Below are 6,000 nucleotides of genomic sequence, written 5' to 3' on the forward strand. Positions count from 1 at the left end.
TAATTTTCTAATAAGAGAATCGACATCCGCTACGCTCTTGAGGACGTAGGCATATTTTGTCGAATCTTGTTAAATCTTTTTTATTTGTGTGATTGCTTTCGTTTTTCCCTTTGATCTTTGTTCAATTTCTCAATACAAATAGTCAAGTACATGATGCTTCCAACTTCACTAGAATATCAATCTAGTAACATGTAGCTCCTCTCATTCTTGGATTTCAAATTTAAATGCTTTGAAAATATGAATTTTGTTGCAAGAGAAGTAAATAAGGGTATAATATATCAGTTCTGCTTCTTGGAAATCCCTAGCATTTGGATTTCTTGGATTCAGACTTGTATTAGCTCTCCTTCTTTCTCCTTTTTGATTAATAAACGTCATACCTCATGGATTTCTTCTTCGAGAGGACTTCGTCAAGGTGATCGCATATCTTCCTACCTTTTCAACAGCTCTTTTGAACTTTGCCATGAGACGTCATATGATTTTGGGTTTTAACAGCAACCTTCGTTTCAATTTTAGCCATCTTATGTATGCTGATAATTTAATTTTGATTTCTACTACCTCTAGGAAAACTGCTCGGTATATTAAGCTTGGCTTTTCTATTTACAAGAATTTAATTAGTCAGGGATCTAATAATGTTAACTGCTCTCTATTCATAATCTTAAATTTTCTAGACTTTCTTTGATGGCTAAGAATATCTTTCATTATCTTAATTCTCATGATTATTTTTGGATTGCCATTATTTTTTATAAATATGGAAAAATCAATTTTTGAATAGATTCTATTCCTATGAACTGCTCATGGTTTTTTAGAGGGCTTTGCCATATTGATAAAGCCATTAACCCTTCTATTTGGTTGAACTATGTCAATCCCTCTAACATCTCTTTTTTGTTTGATCCTTGGTACTTTGAAATTCCGCTTGCTTTTTAAAACTCGACTTACTTGAATATGGATTTGGATTTTAAATTGATGCAAATTTCGATTTAGTTTATGATGTTCACGAGGTTATTCACGCTTTTCAACAAGTTTTTGGTGAGCATTTGAACAATGAGATGTTAGCTCATGGCAAAAATTGATATGGAAAGGACCAATCAATGGGTTTGGTTTCCTAAAGCCCACTGTGTTAGAATCCTTCCAAGATTTACTCCCATCTTAATTCTAATCTGCTCATTGTGAGAATTGGTGTGGTTGGGACAAACTATGGCGCCTTAAGGTAGCCCCCAGAATTAAGCATTTTATGTGGCTCATGTTTAAAGGCAAGATCAAAACTTATAATTATCTGCACTCTTTGAATTTGGGGCCTCATTCTCTGTGTATTATGTGGCCTTCAGAATGAAACATCAGACACTACAAGAAAATTACTGTTTAGAAACAGTAATTTCCGTTTCTAATCCGTTCCTAAAGTGAATTAGCAACAGATCAGAAAGGGAATTTATCTGTTTTGAATACCCTTGTTTCTAATTTGAATAGAAACAGAAAAATATTCCGTTTATAAATTTAGAAACGGATTGGAAACGGAAAGCATTATATTTCTAATTTTTGAAAAATTAAAACGGAATAAGATGTGTTGCTAATCCGTTCTAAGTTACAAAAATAGAAACGGATTCCCAACGGAATATTTTCTATTTTATTTTTGTTCCCCTATTAGAAACAATAGCTTTTTTGTTCCTAATCCGTTCCTAAAGTTTTTTTAAAAATTTTAAAACAATATTCAAACAAATAAATCCGTTTCTAATCCGTTTCTAACATTTAAGTCAATAAAATAAAATAAAAATTATATCCCTAATTTTTTTAAAAAACCTGCTACATAAATTTTTAACCTAGAACACCAACAAATAAGATAAACTCATCAATTCATACAAAAAGAAATATTTAAATATATATGTTCAACACAAAAATAATAAGTATACGACAAATACAACTATAAGCCAACATCATGATCGTCGAATGGCAGTTTGTGAGCTCACGTGGTAAATCATGCTATCGAAGAATCCTCCTCTCAAAACTCATCATCATGTCCTTCATTTGACGCATCATCTCCGCACGATATTGGTCCCTCTCCTCTTTCATTTCTAGCAAACTTTGTTGAAGCTCCTTGTTATTATTTTGTACTTGGACAAGCGTCTGTTGAAGCCTCTCCTCACGATCTTGGACTTGGTCAAGTGTTTGTTGAAGCCTCTCCTCACGATCTTGGACTTGACTAAGAGTTTGACGCAAATCTCTAACCTCAGCATGTAGTGCCTCAGATGATGAACCTGTGGACAAACTCGAAGATGAATGTGGATAAAAGATACACGCCTGGGACCCTATTCCATAAACCCGACTTTTCTTTCCTCCCCCAACAGCCTCATAGTACAAAGCTGTTTCATCCACAATAGGAAGCTCGTCAAGCCCTTCTTGCGTTTGAGATGCTTGCTCCACAAGCTCCAGATAGCGATCCTACATCAATTAACTCAACTCATTAAATATTATTCTTAAACCAACTAAATATAAACTCACAATAACATTGTAGAGAAAGTCTATAATAAAAAACCGCACAAAAAATTGTTCTGCTTACCTTAACAGATTGAGCACGTGCATCAACAAGCATGGAGGTATCCTTCTTTGTATGAGTTACTTCAAAAAGCTCAAAAGGGCGAGGATCAGGTCCAAGGCTCGATCGCTAGAATAATACAACAAATTGAATTTTGTTACAATTAGCACCAAACAAATTCTTTATAATTTAAAAGCACATTTATATAAATATTAAACAAATTACCAATCTATCTGCATGGGAAGCATGAGAAATGGAACCTCCTGTGTGTCGGGATATACGGATCCAGGTCCCTGCAATCTCCAGTGAGTCGGTTTGCGGTAGCTTTTCTCACACCGAGTTTTAAATTCCGGGGAATTCCATGCCTCGGTCCATGTCTTCCATGCAGAGTCAGACACATGCATTGATTTTTCTTTCCCCTTTCTCAAACTACATCAATGCTCTATACTCGTTTCAGTGACTTTTACGTTGCCATGCCATCTTAATAGCGAGATAACATTGATTCATCCCACAAAAGAATTTACGTAGTTTAACATAATCAAACATACATATTATATATAATTATCGATTTAAAAAATACTAACCAATGTTTTATATTAAACTACTAATGTTTTTGATAATTATAATTATAGTAAAATACTAACAATAAAAATCTTAATTATGGAGAACGACACTATATAATTAATAATTCAATAAAAATTTACTTCCACAAGCAACATCAATTACGTGCTTTTGTCAACATCCAAACAATCATGATAATGATTTTTAAATTCACTAACAATTACCAATTTAATTACTAACTCAGGAATAATATTTGAATGATGTAGATGACATAATACTTATGCACAAATAATCTCTAGGTTTGTGAGGATAAATTAACGTTACAATTTATTTATCCTCACAAACAACATCAATTATTTATTTTTACCAACATGTTAAGGATTTACAAATTCAATAAATATTACAAATATAAGAAAAACAAATTTATTTTTAAATATTATATAAATCTACCCGAAATTCATTCCAATAGAAGTCTTTTTGTCTCCTTAGAGACATTGTTTCAACTGTATCCATTCTCATCCATTCTTTTCCTTAAAAGATGAATGTAATTTTTTGAGCCTGAGACATCCGAGGGGATGCAACCTACAAATATACAAAGATAATGAATAAATTAAATACCTCACCATTACCAATTGTACATAAAAATATAGCAATTTTAATACTTACATTCCATTTACTAGCATTATGCGTGGTCTTCTTGACTCATCAATAGTAAGGGGCAAGCAATCCATGGATGATGTCGGGTATCTCTAGCATGCATAGTAGGCTCGCCATTAGGGGTAACCCCTCCACTAGCACAAGGAGTAGAAGCGGAAGATGATGATGATCCCAGCACAAGCATTAGCAGGGATGGAGGTAATGGCCGTGACAATACATTCGGTCTGAGTAACTTGAGTTTGGACCATCACGTGCTATCGAATGTAAACTATCGGATGAACCTCTGTAACTTGAACCTCCTTTACACCCCTTCCCTCTCATTTTGCTTGAACAAGTATTGTTATATAAAAAAATATACAAATACATATCATAAGGGACTAAAAAGCAACTTATGCTATTATTATTATTATTATTCGTTTCATTACTTTTAGGAGTTTTATAAAATATATTACCTTAATTTATTCACTACCACTTTCAATTTCATCAAACTCATCATCTTCATCATTGCTTTCTGATTCAAATATAGGATCATCTTCAACCTCAATGTCTTCATCATCAATTTCAATCAATTCTCCACTTGGATCATTTAGAGATTGTTCTTCATCATCAACATTCATTTGTATAGATGAAACTTCCATTTTATCTTGCTGAAAAGGTTCTTCACATGTTGTCGATGTCTTCAGTTGAACTTGTTTAGGAAGCTCTACAACATATCTAGCTTTTACTTTGAACACTGCCCACCAGTCGGCCTTGTCATATTTTAAACTAGTATATGTTGCATAATTAACTTGAATTGCTTGGGAGGCAAGAACAAATGGTTCATATTTGTTGAAGAACCGCTTATGATTAACATCCACGAGTTTATACTGTTGATGACATTTTGTACCCACTTTCGGTGTTGGATCAAACCAATCACATTTAAACAAGATTGTTCGCTTAATTGGTAATCCCGGGTACTCCAAGCATAAAACCTCAACTAATTGGCCATAGTAGTCATTTTCATCTGTAGTATAATTCGTGCCCTTTACACATACACCACTATTTATTGTTGTAGTATTTGAGTAATGCATTTTTGTGTGAAATTTGTAGCCATTTACAATGCACCCATTATAAGACTTATAGCTCCTTAATGGACCTTTTGATAAGTCCTTCAAGAATTGGTTGGAAATTCTTTTGCAAGGATCATGAGCAAACTGGTGAAACCATGCTGCAAATTCATGTTCTATTATTTCATCAACATGTCTATTATCAATGTGTTGATTCTTCGCAATTAATTCATCAACAAAGATCCTGATACATTGAAATATAACTTTATATTAGTATATAGGTGGAGGTGAAGTACGTAATCTTCTTAATAAAAAAAAAAGTAGTCATACTTGGTAAATGGTTGCACTTTTGGACAATTTAATAAGATGTACATTTGTGCTGCTGCATATTCATCTTCATTAAGAAATTTAATTTTTCCTTTTCCCAATGTTCTACCGGGACGTATGAAAATTAATAAGTTGCCAAAATGTTCTTCTGCATCTTCTCCACCATCATCATTACGGGGTATCTTTCAATGTCTTGTCCTTACATGTGGTTCAAAATAATGTGTGCAAAATGATGTTGCTTCCTCAACTAAGTAGGCGTTGCATATGGAGCCTTCAACTCTTGCTTTATTTCTCACATTCTTTTTCAATTTTCTGAGATATCTACAAATTTATATATATATTTAATGAGTCAATTGATATGATTCAAGTAGAGAGTGCACAACAACAATTTAAAGGTTTTACCTCTCAAATGGATACATCCATCGATATTGTACTGGACCCGCAATCCATGCTTCATAAGCCAAATGCACCGGAAGATGCTCCATTGAATCAAAAAAGCTTGGGGGAAATATACGCTCTAATTTGCAAATAATTAGAGGAATTTCTTCATTAAGCCTTAACATGTTTTCTTCTTGGAGTACAGTTGAAGTGAGCTCTCTAAAAATTACTCATTTCATTAATGCCGCCAAACATTTGATGGAAGCAATTCCCGAAATGCTATTGGGAGTAATCTCGCATAAAGACATGACAGTCATGGCTTTTCATACATAAAAACCTTTAGCTTTCGCATATCAACACATCGGCCTATATTCAGACACATATCCATCCAGAATTTAAGATTGTGAAGCCATTCACAAAAAGCACAATTTTTTTGATTGCCTATCAAGAGTGTAGCATGCTTTCGGATATTTTCCGGTAGCATCATCTTTTTCTAAGGCATGT

This window comes from Dioscorea cayenensis, chromosome 11, assembly GCF_009730915.1.
Source record: "Dioscorea cayenensis subsp. rotundata cultivar TDr96_F1 chromosome 11, TDr96_F1_v2_PseudoChromosome.rev07_lg8_w22 25.fasta, whole genome shotgun sequence".
Classification (NCBI taxonomy): Eukaryota; Viridiplantae; Streptophyta; class Magnoliopsida; order Dioscoreales; family Dioscoreaceae; genus Dioscorea; species Dioscorea cayenensis.